The sequence below is a fragment of the Sander vitreus genome, chromosome 9, assembly GCF_031162955.1.
Source record: "Sander vitreus isolate 19-12246 chromosome 9, sanVit1, whole genome shotgun sequence".
NCBI lineage: Eukaryota > Metazoa > Chordata > Actinopteri > Perciformes > Percidae > Sander > Sander vitreus.
Genome location: NC_135863.1, coordinates 30371983 through 30391828, shown reverse-complemented (window position 1 = coordinate 30391828; position 19846 = coordinate 30371983). Strand labels below are relative to the sequence as shown.

General features: G+C 42.7%; 1 protein-coding gene across 2 annotated transcripts in view; it reads right to left on the bottom strand.

The window, feature by feature from the left end:
• The window catches only part of dab1a (DAB adaptor protein 1a), an 87774-nt gene extending 68189 nt beyond the window's left edge, over positions 1–19585 (bottom strand). For both annotated transcript variants that reach the window (XM_078259638.1, XM_078259637.1), the window contains exon 1: positions 19324–19585. The gene's annotated coding sequence lies outside the window, so the exon portion shown is untranslated. The remainder of the gene's footprint in view (positions 1–19323) is intronic.
• Between the last annotated feature and the right edge of the window lie 261 nt (positions 19586–19846).

Sequence of the window (19846 nt, the reverse complement as noted above, 5' to 3'; positions counted from 1 at the left end):
CCCAACATTATGGTTCCTTTAAGTTTTATTTTATTTTTTCCATCTATTTTTATTTTTTTTGTAAACTTTTTTATTTAAGATACTTTAATGGTCATTATACGTTTCTGTAATATTTACTCTATTTCAATTTGACTATTACTTACTTTTATACAACTGCATGTTATGCTTGACAGTTGAGGCTTCTAATAGGAGGATGACATTGTTTGTTTTGACCTTCCTTTAACTTAATAAAAAGGAAAAGTTTACGTCTGATTCATGACGTCTTCTTAAACAGCAGAATTGTTCGCAGTTCTGTTCTTAGAATGATGAATCCCAATGTCTTCGTAAATTTAAAGCTTGTGCCCGTTGCTTCTATTTAGCATAGGTAAACGCCCCGTTAATTCCCATAGAAGGATCGAAAACGGTATAACTACTTGTCAGCTCTCAATGCTCTTGTGCTCTTGAGTGTGCGTAGATTCTGTTAGAAGAAATCCCAAACAAGAAAACATTGGTGAATGGCAGAATCTTCGTGAAAACTGCATGAGTGGGGTTTAAGACCAAATTTGTTCTTAGCAACGTTAAGAATGGCGCCTGGATAGCTCAGTTGGTAGAGCAGGCGCCCACATATGGAGGTTTACTGCTCGACGCAGCGGGCCCGGGTCGACTCTGACCTGCGGCCCTTTGCTGCATGTCATTCCCCCCTCTCTCTCCCTTTTCATGTCTTCAGCTGTCCTGTTAAATAAAGGCCTAAAAATGCCCAAAAACTACTCTTAAAAATAAATAAATAAATAACGTTTGGTGAATGAGCCCCAATGGACTTGTTTTTATGTCTCACTGACATTATGCGGTTAAACATGGAAGAATTTTGGTCCACATTCATAAACATCTCGTGAAATATCATGTTCAATTCCTGCAACAGCAGAGTTAATGAACAAGACAGAAAATATATTCATAGAAAAATGAATATTGGAGTGGTGCTTTTAAAGAGAACTAAATCACTCAAGGGTCCCTTTGGTTTGTTGAAATAAGAATAACTGAAAAATCTGAGGAAAAAAATCTAGTTATTTAAAAGGCATCTTAATACTGCAACTGTGAAGACATTTAAGCATTATTAAGGCTTCTCAAAGCACCATGAATGTTCTCTATAAATTCATATGACCACGTTGCTGTGAAGAATATCTAAAGGATTCTTTATCGTCCCAAAACTTGGGTGTTAGACAAGCCTATCTGGAACTAACTCCCAGAAAACTGCAGGTCCGCTGCTGAAGACCTATCTTTTTGATGTTGCCTTTCTTTAAATAATTGTTCATTTCTTATACTAAAGTTGCATTGTTGAAACTGTATGACAATCTATATAAGCTTATAAAGAGAACTAAAAAGTAAGACCGGAGGGAACGGCCCGTTCTGGGAACGGCAAGGATTGCGCTTGGATTACGTGTGTAGAGCAACGGCTTATACATTGTCCCATACTAGCAGCCTAAAATCTCCTATTTTATCTGCTTTTATATGTTTAACTCTTTTTAACTGCTCTTTAATGTTTAATTTCTTATACTGCACTGGAACTTTTATTCTCGTATTTTATCTGTTTTTAATTTTTTTTAATCGTTTTTATGTAAAGCACTTTGAATTGCCCTGTTGCTGAAATGTGCTCTACAAATGAAGCTGCCTTGCCTATGAAGGTCCGTTCATCTGCACCATATTGAAACCCCTTTCTTGAGATTGTCTGCTCTAAGAAGTAACAATCGCTCAATGTGTCAACCGACTGCCCAAAATAGGAACTACAATGACTCAAACAAGAGCACAGTCCAAAGCTTAGAGTTGACTTTTACCAAATTAATCTTTTGATTTCCCAGAATACCTTTAGCTCTTCCAGAATATAGCTCTGTTGAGAGAGCGAGTGAGACAGACAAGGCGGGAGCGCTTCTTTTCTCTTCTCATCTTATTCCCAAGACACATCATCCTCTTCACTTCCTGAAGCAAGATGAAGGCCAGCGGGGCTGTGAAATTAGCCTATCAGATGACTCCACCGACTAAAGGAGAACTCTGACTATGCTAATAGACAGGAGATTAAGATATGTAGCTGGGGGGCACAACCACATGAACACACTCCCACACACACACACACACTCCCCCCCACACACACACACACAAACCCTTTATTCTATGATTATAGAGGACATAATTATAATGATAGATCTCAAGCACAGAGAGAGCTTTGGAGAATGTTACAGTGTCTTTGATGAGCATACAGGTAATGAAGAGGATTATTTCTTATGTGAGGCTGAACAAAAAAAGAGATGAAAAAAGATGCAGATGTGTGTGTGTGTGTGTGTGTTTGCGTGTGTATAATGATATACAGAGAATTTAGAGACTCACTAGATTACACAGGACTCTATCTGCTGCAGGCAGACGACTCAGGTGAGGAAATCCCTCCCTTTTTTCCTCCTCCTGTCTCTTCTCTCCATATTTTCCTTTAGCTCTACTCCCTTGTTAGCATGGAGTTACACAAACAGGTGCAGCACCCCTGACCCCACACCGCAAGCCCCCCTACAATCTCCCCTTCCTCGATCTCCTTTAACAATCTACCCATGAAAAATATCATTCCTCCCTTCCCTTTGTCTCTTCTCCTCTGTGTTTCCCTCTCGGTCTGATAGCTCATCTTTCTTCATTGCTCTGCCTGCCGCTCTCCCAGGGCTTGCCATCTGTACAGTAACAGGTGCGCTGTGTATGTGACTGATGTGTTTGTTACCTGTAGCGCTGCCTGCAGCCACAGTCTGCCTGGAGAAAAGCTGCCTCTGCCTATCTGCCTCCCGACCTACTAGCTACCACTTTGCTCTCTTTTTGGACTCCTTTTCCTCTGTCTCTCCTTCAGATGGCGACGGGATGAGGAGAGGAGCAGGAGATGAGCGTTGTAATGAGTTGGGGAGGCAGCAGCAAGCTGTCGTGTGTTTGAAGCTTTTACCAGCCGTGCGGTGTACACCGTGGTGGAGTTTGGGTAATTAGTCCCACCAGTCTATGAGTGTGCGTGTACGTGTGAGCATATATAGGGGTGTGTGTGTGTGTTCCGCCGGCTCATCTCATTAGTCTAGCTGGTAAGTGATTAAACTCTCTGCAACACCTGGAAGTATCCTCCATCCCTCCCATCTTTGCCGTTGTCTTAATTTACAGCTATACCCCTGAGAACTCCCTGGCCCAGTCATAACATACTCCACAGGATGGTTTCACACACACACACACACACACACACACACACACACACACACACACACACACACACACACACACACACACACACACACCGACATACCTGCATTATCACTTACAGCCACACCTGACTCTTGAGCCTTTTTCAGACATGTCTGTAACATTGCTGGGTCCATCTGTTACAGTAATGGCTTTTGGACTTTCAAACATACGTCTCCATTATGGCTCAAATATATATGTGTGCCGTCTGTGGCTCAGCAGGTAAATTGCAAGGTTGGCGGTTCAGCCCCCGGTCCCTCTTGTCCACATGTTGAAGTGTCTTTAAACAAGTTGCTGAATTCAGTCTTGCATGGTAGCTCGCTACCATCTATGTTTGAATGTGTGTGACTGGGTGAATGAGAGGTAAAATGCAATAAACTTTGGATAAAAGGGCTATATAGATGCAGTCCATGCTGTGAGAAGACTTTTGGATAGAGCTGCAATACTGATCTAAGTTATCTTACAAGCTGCACCACTGATACATTTTAAACTTATTTTGAAGCTGTTGCAGCTTTAATTGATGCCCATGGTGAGCAGAAGTTCGCCTCCAGTTCTCAGTACAGGTTCCTCTAATAAATGCATGATGAAGGGTGTTCCAACATGACTTCGCGTAAACATACACGCCACTTTCTAAAGCCAAGTGGCGTGTTATCTGTACGCATTTTGAGCTCTCCGCGTGTATGTCTATCCTGTATACAGTGGACGGGTGGGTTTAGGAAAGGAACGGGACGGTTGGGTTTAGGAAAACAATAACGGGACGCGGGACAGCAACAGCACGGTTGGGTTTAGGAAAAGAAGAAAGCGACGGTTGGGTTTAGGAAACGTGATACGCGGGACACAATCCCCGGTCTCCTGGGTGAAAGTCCTGTGTTGTTTGACCCATCCACCACCCCAACCAACCTCCATATGCGGATTTTCGGGCTTTCATACTACTCGCTACCGTTCTTTTCTCAGGAGAACTTGACACACTATCGCAAGGTAATGTAAGTCAATGGAGGCCAAACGGCGTTGATAAACACGATGTGACGAGACTTCTCGTAGACAGAGTCTGACCTGGTTGGTCTTAATAATAATACATCTGGCTTTGAAGATGAATCTGGCTTGGACCTCTAAATTAGCATGGATGATCCCCTGTCCGTTTTCCAAAGTTGACTCGGAGTTCACTTTTGCAGAGCGGTAGCGGAGTTGCAATTGTACAAAATGTTAGAACGTTAGAGAGTACGGCCGCGCTCTCTCTCGCACCCGACACACGAACACGCACAAATACACGAACACACACACACACACACGGACTGCAGCGTGCAGTTCAGTGTGGCGCTGACTCGCGCAGATCGCTCTCTTTCTGTCTTTTTCTTTTTAAATGAGTCAGAAAGCAGAACCTAACTTTACTTTTAATGATATTAAACAAAGAGAAATGTTTTCCCTTCGTCTTAAAAAGGGTAAAAACGAGCAACCTACTTCCTTGTTTACTGCTGCAATGAAACGCTTGGTTACATTGTAACCATGGTTCTCTTTTCCAGTCATATTTCTTAATTTAAGTTATTTCTCTAACTTTGTCCTGTTTCACTATGGGAATCGCCTCGGCGTGACCAACTATGGAAGCTCCAACGACACCACGTCTGTCCGTGACAGGTCGAACTGTGCTAGGGCCACGCCCCCCTCATATAATCACACTCAACCAGCTCCTTACAAATCATTCTCACTTTCTTCCCGTGAAGAAACTATACTATGCTCCCTCGGCGCTTCTAGGCTACCTTGGTTGGTTATCTGCTAAACAGTTCACCAAAGCTGGAAAAAGTACTAAAACATTGTACTCAAGTAAAAGTACCAATACTTTGATGAAATATTACTCAAGTACAAGTAATAAGTAGTTCATTTAAAATGTACTTTAAGTAAAAGTTACTTGGTTACATTAAAAAAAAAACTGTAAAACGGGGCGGGGGGGATCTCTCCCAGTGAAAATAGGACAAGGGGTCATAAATCCAAAACTATTTTGTTTTTAATTAAAGAAAAATCTATACAAATGTATAAACATCTATACAAATGTATACACATGTAATAACAACATAACACATGTCACACATGACATGTAAGACCCTTAGAAAAGTATAATGTGCTATTTTAGTTCAGACCATCCCATAAAACTGATAAAAAAAATCAATTGAAAGAGAAAGTACCATACATTGTTAGTTCTGAGGGCCATCCTTCTTTTCTTCACAAACTTAAACAACAGTTATAATGCAAATCAAGGCCAAATCACGTGTTTTGACTCCATAAATGGGTTAGACCCTAATGTTCACAGCCTGTATGAGCCAATTAGATGTATGTGAATTAATTTCTATGTGAATTAATTTTCTTCTAATGTCTCCTACATATGTTGTCCTACGGAAGGGATTGGCAATTCATTTTCCCAAGGGGCCACTTGAGAAACAGGCACTGTTTTGGAGGGCCGGACCAACAGGCTAAACTCAGTTCTGCTCATTATTCATTTAATGTCAGACGGCAGGTTCTCAAACGTTTCTTTTTTCTCTGGGGATATTAGCGCAGCAAAGTCCACCAAACACTCTTTAATAAACTCCCCTTCAGAAAATGGCTTACTGTTTTTGGCGATGTTGTGGGATATCACAAAGCTGGTCTTGACTGCAGCATCCCTGGATGCCTTGTTGCTCCGTGCCTGCTCTACATCAGTCAAGTTGTTGTATTTCTCTGTGTGTTTAGTATTGTAGTGGCGATTCAAATTATAATCCTTTAACACAGCGATCTGTTCTCCGCAAACTAAGCACACGGCTTTACCTTTGACTTCAGTAAATACATACTTAGAAGTCCATGTTTGGTTAAAAACTCGGCACTCTGTATCGACCTCTCTTTGCCACGAGCTGACATTTTTGAGGGCTAACAGCTCATTTATGTCCATGCTAACGTCTCCCACTCAGTTCACAGCTCGCCGACACAGGGGTCTGACACATTGCAGTTCTTCTTCTACCTCTTTTTAATTGCGACTTGCAACCAGAGAAGAAGAAGCTGCATACATTCGCACAAGGTCTGGTGTAGTGGTTCCGGGCGCGATTTGTTTTTTCTTCCTTTCGGTTAGTTTTTTTTTAACTCCGTAACGGATAGGATTTGTAACGTAGTGAAATACAATACTTACAAAATACACTCAAAACGTAATCAAGTACATTTTAAAATACCGATTTTACTTGAAAAATACACAACAAAACTACTCAATACAGTAAAGTGAGTGAATGTATTTCGTTACTTTCCACCTCTGCAGTTCACAGATGGACCGTTAAGGATTACGTCGCTGAACGTAGTTCCCGACCCAGTCTGGAGTAAGGCTGAGTAAGTACTTCGCAAGAAGTTTTTACCTTGTGGTTACACAGTTTGAAAGCAGTGTCCGCGTCAAGGCGAACTGCTCTTCTGTCGGCTAGTCGGTATTTGTTTATCGGTTGCTTAGCTGTGTAACTCTTTTATCCTCTGGCAAGCCTCCCTGGGTTTGGTAAGCATTCGTTTGTTAGCCGGACCGGTTACCTGGAGTGAGCTAACGTGCTAAACCTCGTGTGCAAATCTTGTCACGACGTGCCTGCTAAGGTTGTATATTTACGCCGTTTTTCTTCCTTTCCGGTCACCATGTCCTCGGCAGCGGTCCCTGCCAAAGGGTCGGAACCAAAGGCTAGTGAGGCTGTATCCCGCCTGTTCCCCGCGTCCTGTGGGGCATCCATCTCGGGCAAACACACTCAGGCAGCGCTGGCTGACTCTCAGTTGTGCACCCGCTGTGCGTCAATGCCAGAAAAGATACTGGAAAGGCGACTGAGCGTGGCGGTGGCCAACAGTCATGACCCATGTATGTCTATATGGATGCAAGTCTTACATCCAAACATCCAGCCAGAGCACCAGTTACCCAAACAGAACGAATCATAAATGTAGTCCCAGTAGGCAGCAGTATATTGTACAGAAACCCACAGAGGAAGCTACTGCCCCACTCTGTCAGTCATTGAATAAACCGTGCAGGCAGCCACAGCAGCAGGCAGGCAGTCATATGGCCAGTTGTATGGGGCTGCTGTGATATTATTATTGCGTGTGTGTCCCTGAGGGCTGAGATGCGATGGATGTCAGCAGTGTAGGTAATAAATTGCGGAGGTCAATCCATTCTGGTTAAGAGGTCCACTCTCGGGAAGGACCCCTGAAAGACAATACCGGCTTTCAAAATATTCCCTTTCCCACATTTCCATTCATTCTATGGCCTCCGTTTATCAGACTGGGGATCATTAAGTTGTTCTCTCAAGAGAGCTCTGGTCCAAGGCAGCATGAGAGGATCACAGTGAGAACTCATTTGAGGGCGATTTACAGCAAAGGCCAAGGTAAGAGTCTGTTTTCTCCAGGCGAGTGGAGAGGCTCCAGAGAGAGGGGGGATAGAGAGAGTGGGGAAAGTGAGACAGTGGGCTCTAAAACCCATTAGACATCCACGCAAACGCATGAGGGCACAAGCACACACCAGGTGGCAAGGTGCAGGCGAGGGCTGGGTGAGGTGAGCTGGGCAAATCGCAGCAGCAGATAGTATGACTAATAACAGCAGAACTCGCTGAGGCACACCAGGCAATCACAACCATTTCTCACCTCACTTCTCTGCATCTCGCACTTCCTGCTGCTCCTTCTTTATTCCTCCCTCTGTCCTTCACTTTTATTCCTAATGTTCCCTTTCTAGGTGGCTCCATTTTAAACACATGCCTAGAATTGCACCTTTTTCTTCCCAATTAACTTTTTATGTCACTTTTCATTTTTTGTCTCTTTTGCCCAGAAGGACACGAGCTACTCATAATGGCTGCTGTAGCACTTTGCTACTTTATGACGTGAAAAAGTTGCTTAAAGCACACACTCCTTACATATATGCCCCATGCTGAAGAGAACAGTCCTCCCATGCCCAGTCTGCCTACTTACATTCATACAGCCACATGGAAAAATATGGAAAGGGAAGATAAATGAAGCTCACTTTAGAAGTATCTTTTACAGTACAGCTGCTAATACCAGCTGCCTACGACTGAAGCAATGTGCAGAAAAAGCATGTGTGCTATTTGAAATCACACACACACACACACACACACACACACACAAGCACACACACCAAACATGGTGGTCCACTCATCCACATCATATTATCAACCTCAAAATAAGCCCTCGTCTAATATTTCTGTCAGCTCCAGGCATGGCTATTATGGGTGTGTGTGATTGAAAGCATCAAATCAGTTCAGGCATTTAATCTTGCAGCTCTTAGATCTACAGTAGCCTATCTCATTAATGCACATAGTGAGCATGGCCCCATGGTTGAATGGGTGGTCTTTTAACCCCAAAAATTACTCATCAGCCCTCAGACTGTTATGGATAGAGAAATCGTTATCTTAAGGCATATCCAGCTAATTGAAGGCTGCCTATCTTAATGCTCAGATATAGAATGGAGGGAAAGTGCATGTGTGTGTGTGTGTGTGTGTGAGAGAGAGAGAGAGAGAGAGAGAGAGAGAGAGAGAGAAGAGTGAGATAGATCATGGCCTAAGGGTAAGGGTGCCATCAAAAGCACTTTTATAATGAAAAAATATGTCCTCTTCATCATTTGACTGTGTGTGTGAGCGTGCGTGCCTCTAGCAGTAGAATGTGTGTCAGTCTAGTAGATGCTCGGTGGAACTTGATCAAGGAGCACAAATGACCTGAGAGCAGGTGATTGAATCCTCCATTCATCCTTAAAGAAGACCCCTGACTGAGAGGCTGACTACCCACACACACACCCCAACACGCCAATCCCAGCTCCACCACGCTCAGCCTCTTTGGCCATTTTCGGATTAGCCGACATCAGGCACTGCCAAGATGGCGATGGCCGGAGCCACGAGGAGCCGCCCACTTTGGGCTTCATTTTGGCTCTTTAGAAACCTATGGGTGACAACGCCCATATTTCATACATTCTATAGTCTATGGAAGCAACATTATTTATGTTAACATTGAATAATATTACTCCCTGTCAGATGAAAGGTTCAACAGTCCTAGCAATTCCACACAAGTCAGCAACTTTCGGCTCACTGATTTGAGTCGAACACACCAAAACTCTGCCAGCTCATATAAAACAAAACTTCCAGCATTGTAGCCTACCAAGCTAGTTCTTCTTTATGTGATCAGTGTGAAATGGTGGCAAGCCGAAGGAGACAATATTAGACATGCACTGAACAGGTGGAGATAATGTGGATTGTAATGGGATGTTCATGTTGCTCTGTTTCTGCTGGATAAGTAGGCAATTGTTTGCTAACAGCCCCAGGCTTAACCATAAGAACGTGATAAGCTGAAACATTGTCAAAGCTGCTTACTGTAACGTTTGTGTTAGGGTCTTCAACCCACTAGTAGCCAAAAATGGCGTAATGCAGCTTTAAGCTACTTTAGGCTTTCATAAAATAAATGGTACAGCTGTATTTTATTTTCTGTAAATGCTTGTCTAAAACACATCCTTACTAGCACTAAAGCTCCACTTTTACAGCTCACTCTAAAGCACACAGCAGCACTAACTATATCTGGGCTGATTTTGGCTAGAAATGTCCAGCAGTGAGGCCCAATTCATTTTATCTGTATTCCTAATGTGTATTTACGTGTCTGTGGTTCAAATCCTCTTACACAACTGCCAGAAAACAGTTGAAGTGGAATTATTGTGGGAAAAAAATAAAAAATACTGCCACTGGAGGGATATATGTCGGTATGTAGGTGTTGTTTGTGTGTGTGTGTGTGTGTGTGTGTGTGTGTGTGTGTGAAAGCATTAACAACATCATATATAAATGTATTTGTTAAACAATGTGTTTCTCTGGTTGTTTTATTTGTGAATACAACGGTACATATAGAAAAAACGTTGCGTTAAATAATGGTCAGAAAAGTGTTGGGGTGCAGAACATTATGATGTCACAGTGAAGTTGAGATGAAATGTCATAATAAGCGTAGGAATTCTTGAATTATGGCCACAAAATTGTGAGGTCACAGTGACATTGACCTTTGAACACAAAAGTATAACCCTCTTCCTTGAGTCTAAGTGAATGTTTGTGCCTTAATTTGAAGAAATTCCCTTTAGAGGGTCCTGAGATATTGTGTTCCCAAGAATAGGACGGACGGACGGACAACCCCAAAACATAATACGTAGGGCCAAGGCTGTCACCGGCGCAGAGGCATAGAAATGTGACAGATATATTCCAAAAGAAGAAATGTTGCCTGTGGTAGTGAATCCATGAGTGGATCACTGTTTATGGATTCAGATTACCATCATCTAGAGAGATCCGTGGTATTATTTATTTAATATTTGTGTCATTCTGTAAAAAAAATGTTATATACATTTTTATTAAAACTGTAGAAGTGCTGTTGTGGTGGTTGATGTGATATCTCATTAAGCACTTCATAATTCTGAGGAGGTTCCTACAGTACGTTATCAAACTTTGCTTTCCTTTAGCAATAAGAGCACAAACTGTCCATTAAAGGCATACTATGCAACTTTTCCAGCTTCTGTCCCCCTACAGACAGACAGAAGCTGGAATAGTACGCCTTTAATGGTCCAACCAAACCACAAGTTGGTGCTGAAAAGCTCTTTTCCAGTTTAACCCTCTGAAGACAAAAGACGCACCGGCGAGTCCAAGCAACGTTTGACAACACTCCTACTCTAAAAGCGATATTATAACATTTCATTTTTGACATTTATTTACTATTTTATTCATATATTACGCTACTTTTGTGAACCCAAGACCTTTGTAAAGTATGTTTTCACAAGATATTTGGGAAATAGTTCCGCTTTAGGGCCAAATTATCTCCTTATACATTGCTCTGGAACTATTTGGGGCGTCACTAAACAGAAAGCTGAGGTAATTCTGAATATTTTGATATGAAACACACAGGGATCAGTTATATGCACACACAACCTTAAAAGGAGAATTCAAGTAGATATCTAAAAATGTCCTTAGACCTCAATGTTTAAATGGTGGATATCGACTCTCCAGAGCTCCAAACACCTGGTGCAATGGTATGACACGTAAGAAATGATTAACGTTTGGTGAAAATTTGACAATCATAGCTGACATAATACACTCTCTGCGGAGTGCAAACTAGTTTAAAATGCATTAGGCCTGCTCATTCATAATCTGGCCACTCTCTCTCAGTGGTGGCTCTAGCAGTCAAAGTGACTGACCTTTGCACAGCAGGTCCATAAAAATGGCCTATAGACTGCATTCAATCTGCTTCCCTCACCTCTCTAAATGCATGGCAGAGCGAGGAGGGCCCAAAGTGCGTGCGTGCGTGGTGTTTGAAGTGCACAGTGGGAGGTAGTGGGATGGGCAAAGAGTAGCAGTGTGTGTCCACGTTTTTACACGTGCACAAGTGTGCGTTCTTCTTATGCACGAGTGTTGATGACAATAAATGGCCAAGGCCGTGCAGTGAAATGGCCACTCACGGCTCTGCAGCACCATTGACAGTGAGAAGAAGCTTCAGTCATTACTCACCTCAGCCTTAACCTCCGCTGAGTCTGAGCTCCTTCTCTTTTTCGCCTCAGTTCAATTTACTCTCATAAATAAACATTTTGTCTATTAGTCTGTCTATAAAAAGTCTGTTTGCAGAGGTCTATACAGAATAATTTAATCAGATTTGTTTTAGATTGGTATTAATAATGCAGTTACACAATGTGCTCTACCCAAAAAGTTCTGTAAAAGATTAGAGCTGCAAAGATTAATCGCATAGTTGTCAACTTTTAAATGAACCGCCAACTATTTTTATAATCGATTAATCGGTTTGAGTAATTTTTTTATGAAGACAAAAGTAAAATTATCTGATTCCATCCTTAATTAAATGTGACTCATTTTTGGTTTCTTCTCTCCTCTGTGACAGTAAACTGACTATCTTTGAGTTGTGGACAAAACAAGGCATTTAAGGACGTCATCTTGGTCTTTGGGGAACACTGATTGACATTTCATTAGTTAGTTGCAGCTCTATAAAAGATCAGTTACAGGTAGAGCACAGTAAAACTAAAGCCTCACAGGTAAATGTCCCCTGTTGCTTTAATGCTGCATGAAAAAGCTAATCCCATTTTGATCATTTTTATGTTTCTACCTTAATTGAAACTTAACTTGGTTTATGGGTTGAGCAGATTTCATGACCCGTGAAACCACATAAAACTCCATTCTGTGATCACAAAAGTGCTTGGGTGTGACACTGAAGGGCTAAGAGACGAGAACAGAAGCACGCAACTTCATAGGTGAGCGCAAATTCACGCTGGGGTATATGTGTCATATCATGCATGAGCGTAAGTGTGACAGTGTTTGTGTCAGAAAGTGTGAGCTCAGTAGGCAGAATGCTGCAGCATCTGGGCGCCCAACCCGCTCCTCTGAGCCCAGCGAGCGCTGTACCAGCCGGACACCAGATGCTCCAGGGAGAGCGCTCGTGATGTGGTTCTGACCCAGGGACAGCTCTTCTGTCCTGGGTACAGATGCCAGGCTTAGCCCGCCTCCTTGTGTCTGGTAGGGCTGTGCAATTAATCAAAATTTTGAATCGTGATTACGATTTCAGCTCCTAATGATCACAAAAACAGAGGAGAGAAAGAAAAAAAAGATTATTTTGCACATTACATTTTGCAAGTAAACTCTTATTTTGTCTTGTGTTCTAAATGAGAGAAGAAAAAAAAAGTTTAAACGGCAAAAGTATTAATTTCACAGTGCAAGGTGTTTACTGTTGATTCAATAACTTCAATAATTGCAACATCTTTCCAAAAGACAATGAGTACTCGTGTTGAATAATCGTGATTTCAATATTGACCAAAATAATCCTGATTAGGATTTCTTTCCTTAATCGAGCAGCCGTAGTGTCTGGCGCACACGGCAGCCCTACCTTTGCCTAGGAAGAACCAAATTTGGTTAGCAGGACCTTGTCTTTCAAAGCGAGACACGGTCAGACAGCCTATGTCACTTCCACATGACTGAGAAGCTCCTGCCATGCATTAGGTTACCTTCCGATGAAACATAACTGTGAATTAGGTGCAGTGAAGACAATAGCTAATGACGGATATTGAATTGTGACTAATCTGTACAAACAGAGAGTAAGGGAGAGACAAAGGGAAGGATCATGGGACGGTTAAAAATTCATTAGTGAGCAGCCACAGAAAAGCACAGATGGAGAGAAAGCAAAAGAGACAAAGAGAGAAAGAAAGAGGGGGAGAAATATATAGAGGAAATCCTCTAAGGAAAACACATTTCCATTCCTGTCTCTGTCTATTTCTTTTCTCTAACTTTGTTGCAGTCTCACAGTGAGTGTGGAAGTCAGTGGAGCCGTACCATAGAGAAATGTAGCTAACAAACCCCCCAGCAAACTTGAGAGCCCGCTCCCTTTCTCCCTCCCTGCTGCACATGCATGCATTATCTATTGTATTGCTTGAATAAAGAATATGGTTAAAAAAAAAAAAGAAAAAAAAAGAGGCATCTCGGCTCCTTTGTACATGGCTGGATGAAAGGCAGAGGACACAAATTAAAATGTCATTTATGATGCTTTGTTTGCCCGTTTCCTCGGCACCTAAAATGTCACAAGGAGCATGTAATACTGCTGGGGTCTGCTGAGACACGACACAGGGTTTGAAGGGGGAAAATGAGAATGTAAGGCGTTCAGTTAATTTAAGTGTTAATGCGCTGTGACTCCAGTCTGGTACATGCCTCTGTGTGTGTATGTGTGTCTTTACCTCCTACTCTAAAGTGCTTTTGTTTGCTGTGAAAACTCATTAACAAAGTGAACACCTTTGCGATTTCACCCCAAAGTGGTGCTCACTGGAGAACAAAATGAACAGAAGGACCAGAGGTGTTCAGCAGTATGTAAGAGAAAACTGTGATAATGATGATGTGAAATACTAATGGTGATGTGGAGAAGAAAAAAAAAAAAAAAGAAAAAGGAAGAAGCCAACAGTCTCAGTTCCAATATCAACATCTCATCTGAAACAACAGGATCCCCGAAGCTACACTACAGGCAGGCAGAGAGAGATGGAGGGAGAGAAGGGGAGAGAGAGACAGAGAGAGATGGAGGGAGAGAAAGAGGCACAGCAATGCTGAGAAAAACTGACAGCAGGAACAGGGCAGAGATGGAGAACCAAAGAGACAGATTGAGAAAACACAGAAAGGACACTGTGAGGGTAAAGATGTGGAGGGGCGATAATGCACAGAGAAGCAGAGGGCTAAAACATGGCTGGATGTGAATGAAAAAAATAAAGCAATTACTACGGTTCATTCATTTCTAGACTGGTAGTGAAAAGCTGCATGTAGCCAATGACTCTGATCTGTTGTAACCATGAAAATACTATTTGTGAGGTTTATGAAGATCACCATAAGGTCTTGAGGTCCGATCCAATTTTTCGAATACCTGCCCACACACTTCTGATTGTTAACACAATTATTGTGAACACAATTATACATCATTTACACTTACTATGGTCCTCTGCAAAACTAGTAAAGTAGACTTAACTACTTCTATTTCAGTCACAGTGCTGTCTAAAGATAGGAGGTCGGGCTGCAAAAGCAAAGCATGCCAAATCCACACAGCAGTCTTTTTGCGGTCAAATGTAAGGGCAGAGTGTGTGTGTTTGTGTGTGTGCTCTGATGTTAGATGCAGATGCTAATCCCAGTGGTGTGGACAGATTGCGAGTGTTTTAAGAAGATTACAGATTACAGACTGCAGAGGCAGATTAGCTGGCAGCTCGATCTGCACCTCTGGATGGACTGCTCTGCTCTCACACAGGCCCTGATGTGTGTGTGTGTGTGTGTGTGTGTGTGTGTGTGTGTGTGTGTGTAATGATAGTTCTGTGCACATGCTGTGTCTTTAAGTCTATGTGTCTGTGTGATGGATGCTGATTTGTACAGTATCACAAATACACTTTCCTTAACAGTGAATAAAGGCCAGGAAATAGGGTACATATGTATATACACACACACACACACACACACACACACACACACACACTTCTAGTGGGCTGTAAAGATATTCTCGATGCCAATTATATCCGAGAGAATGTCACACACACAAACACACACAGACGCGCAGACACAGGATGTGGATCAATGAGAAGGGCAGCCAGCCAAGGTTCCAGTCAATTTCCCCCCTCCCCCTTTCCTTTCGCTGTAATGGTGGAACCCACAACTGAAAAAAATACAGATATTTAACATGTTACAACCTGTTTAAAATGCCTCAGCAAAGAAGGTATAATTTTCACTGGGATGTCTTCTTTTCTGTTCTGTTTTTTTACTGTTGTCAATACATAAGAACTCTATCTATACTGAGATGTACATTTAGGAAGCACAGAGTGCTTTGTAGCTTCTGTAGCTCAAACGGAGAAGACAATAACACTGGTTCAATCTTAATTTACAGAGGTGAGGGGAGAAAGGGTAGAATACAAAAGGCCTGACGAGGAGGAAAAGAGCACAGCTGTTGTATGATTTAGGAAGTTACCAAAACAAAGACTGCATGTTTTAGTACTGGACATGACAGATTGTATACTGTCCAACCAGTAAAACATGTCCTGTTCTGTAGACATGGTCCTTATTTATTTATTCATGTTGGACCAGTCCAATATGACAGTCAGTTGAAATAAACATTGTGTTGTATTTGTTATGAATCTATTGTGATGAGTTTCCCTTAACTTTTGTAATTTTACAAATGTTTAAAAAATATCAAAATTAATATTGATATCGCAATTTCACATTTTGTCAATATCGTGCAACCCTAATACAAAGATATTGAGGCTGACCTAAAGACTGCCATCAACATCTAAATGGACTTAAAAGTGAACCATGGTCAGAAATGGTCCAAAGGAAAAGGAATCTGACTGTGGAGTCATGTTGTTGTTGTTGTCATCACGTTAGATAAAGTGAGGACAAAAAAGCATTCCCATTGGGCTTCCAGGTCAGGGTTAGGGTTAGGAACAGGAAAGGAAAAATAAAAAAGCTGGTGAACTTGGTGAATGTTAGTTATCTTTATGCACAAGTTTATTTCCACTGCAGCTGCCTGCTCATTGTTTTCAGCACAGCTGATTTAAAGAAAAGCCACTGAGACACCGCCTGCATGGACTCGAGTACGTAACTTGAATAGGCCCTCAATTTGTGGTGGAAGTTGAATTGTATCCATGGCAACAAGTGTCGCTGGGGTGCAACAGCAAAGTAGGCAGCAATGTGAATGATAAGACTGCAATATAACTCTACGGTGTAAACAGGTTATGGGTGATATTCCAACAATACATGTTATTTTAACCTTTTGGTTGTCACAGCACTTCAAGCCAGTCATTTGGTACATTCTTCCTGGCTGATAAAATGTTCACGTCAATGTGCTCAATGGCCACCCTTACTTTTAAAGTGCTAAACTTCACAAATAACCCAGTTAAACGCAATTCTTTGCAGGTGGTGCTTCATTTTGTACAGCTTGCCACTTTATGCAGATGTTTACATGGTGTCAGATGAGTTTGTGTGCACCAAACTCTAAGAGTAAAAAGCAGGCTCTCCAGATATCAGAGGTACACCACGTCTCCAACTCAAATACAAATTCAGAGTTACAAGTTTACTTTTGCAAAAGCTGTTACAAGCTTTAGGAACCAGAATACTAATGTCCAGGTTGCAACGATTTCCTGACGTCAACACTACACAACCTGAAAGAGCTCTTTTCTGTTTGAGATTTAGTCCAACGTTCATTCAAACAGCACTGTCGACCGTTAAACAGCACAGACAATGAGACCTGCTATACTGCATTGGAAAACATAAATTACAAGAGTTGGGTTGTGGAAAGTAACAGAGAGTGAGGCAGAGACTGTAGACGGAGCAGATGGAGATGGGAATTGAAAGAGGGAGAAAGAGAGCCTTCAACAGGGTTTTCTTTGAGTTAACTACACAATACTCTGTGGGTTACTATGACGCCCTGAAGTCGCCTGCTGGGCCCATACAGGCAGAAGTAAGAGGTCTGTTTGGCAGTAGTGGAAAAAGTATTCAAATCCTTAACAAGTAGCACTACTATTTAATTAATTATAAATAAAATGTCCTGCATTCAAATCTCTAAAAGTAAATAAGCGACAGTAAAATGTTTACAGTAATTATCAAAAGTACTCATTATTAAGGGCGGTCCCCTGTATGTGCTGTATGAGAAATAGTTGGAAGTGGCCTTATGGGTACATTTTTGGATATAGTAGTTTAATAGTAGTAGTTTATGATTTCAATGTTAGACATGCACATTCTAAATCTGCTGAGTAACTAATAACCATTTGTTTCCATCTGACATGCAGAACAATTTATTTAGTTTCACAAATTAGAAATACTCAACATACAATACTGTGAGTGACATCTGTGACTAAATCTAACACATTCAATAAAGTCCTATTTTAAACATGTATACAGGAAACAACCAATTCACATGCAGCTACTAACACCTGTATAAAGCTGATGCAGGTTGTGCAGACAGAGGGGGGGGGAGAGAGAGAGAGAGAGAGAGGGAGAGAGAGGGGGAGAGAGATGGAGAGAGAGAGAGAGAGAGAGAGAGAGAGAGAGAGGGGAGAGAGGGGAGAGAGAGAGGGTGAGAGAGAGGGAGAGAGAGGGGAGAGAGAGAGAGAGAGGGAGAGAGAGGGAGAGAGAGAGGGAGAGAGAGGGAGAGAGAGAGAGGGAGAGAGAGAGAGAGAGAGAGAGAGGGGAGAGAGAGAGAGAGAGAGAGGGAGAGAGAGGGAGAGAGAGAGAGAGAGGGGGGAGAGAGAGAGGGAGAGAGAGAGAGAGAGAGAGAGAGAGAGAGAGAGAGAGAGAGAGAGAGAGGGAGAGAGGGAGAGAGAGAGAGAGAGAGAGAGAGAGAGAGAGAGAGAGAGAGAGAGAGAGAGAGAGAGAGAGAGAGAGAGAGAGAGAGAGAGAGAGAGAGGGAGAGAGAGAGAGAGAGAGGGAGAGAGAGAGAGAGAGAGAGAGGGGAGAGAGAGGGAGAGAGAGAGAGAGAGAGAGAGAGAGAGAGAGAGAGAGAGAGAGGGTCTGCAGAGCACACCAGCTTCATGATTAATGCGGCTTTTAGCTGCAGCGGAGCCTGGGCCGACTGAGCAAACTGACCGGGTCGCCCATTCAACGCTCCTTCCCTCTCTCTCTCTCTCTCTCTCTCTCTCTCTCTCTCTCTCTACATCAACCTTAACCCAGTGACTGAGAACCAGTCATTCACTACATTTCTACGCTAACACTTCAACATCCGTGTAACCAATCCACTGTACCGCGTTTCACTTCATTTCACTTCACTCACCTTGCGAGCCAATTCCCTCCGAAGTGGGCAAAAAAAAACAACCACAAATCACTAACATTCATTTAACCACTGCGGGGGTAGACAGCCTCCCTCTCCAAAGGAGCATTAAATAAAGTAGCCTGAATAAAATGTGTGTGACCATACACTTGAAAAAAGTAGGGTCACAAAAACACACTACTGAATAGGCCTATACGACTCATTTAAGTTGAAGTAGCCTATAATGAGGTTACTATAATGTCACCATCGAGTACTAAAGACAGACTACCCTCCAAGATAATGTTCGCTGGGGGCAGAGGAGCAGGCAGACAGCTACACCAAACAAGGGGAAGCACATTAAGTGCACGTTATAATTGCAAAGATATTTCTGAGGGTAAAGGAATACAAACTTGCGACGGTTTTTATCACTTTATAGAAATCCCCATGAATAATGATCTCCGATAGAAGGGCGAACACAACTAGCCTACAAACGCCGGGGAGACAGATGCCAAATGCAGCAAATCACGGTCTTTCCTCCCGCCTAACACCACAGACACAAACACACTGCCCCTGACCACTATGTTACAGTGAGGGGGTCAGTCCCCCCCCCCAAACACACACACACACACACACACAAGCACTAAAACCCTGACGGACCAGCAGCAGCAGAAATAGATAATTCATTGCAGTGATAGGAGACTGAATCCACAGGCTCTTCTTAATGTCCAAAAACGCTAACTATCGCACACCGATCTAAAAGTAGCCTACACACTTTGTAGCCCCTGCGCACGGGACCGGGCCGAGATGTGCCACTTGTGCTGCATCCGTTCAGGCTGTTTGCATTGGCGCACTTACCTTTGCACTACAGCGAAAATGAGCACAGTTAGTTCCCATTTTGTGAAAAGGCTTTAGAATCCATTCATTCCCGCGTATCTCCTCCTGTTTTATTCAGACATCCACAGTGTATTTCAGCAGGGAGATTAATCCAGTTTTCCATCCCGGGGAGAGCGCTTGAAAGCCTCGTTACATCTTTTTCCACAATCCCCACAAAACTATGCCAGGCTTCTTTCAGCGCGTTTTTTCCCCCCTCCTCGCTCCTCTAGCCCCCTCTTCTTTCCTCTCGCTCTCTCTCCCTCTCTGAGGTTGCCTGGTTACCTCTTTCTGTAGGCTGGTTCAGACCGCCGGCCGGCAGCCAATCACAAGGCCGGGTTCAGCTTAACCCCTCCGCTGCGGAACTGTCCCGATTTACAGCTTTCAAGGAGTTGGAGAGGAGGAGGGGTGAGGGGGAAGAAAAAGCACTGGGTGATGGTGGAGGATTTAGAAAATGTATATCAACAAAATTATAATGAGCAAGAAAACATGAAAGGAGAAAGAAAGG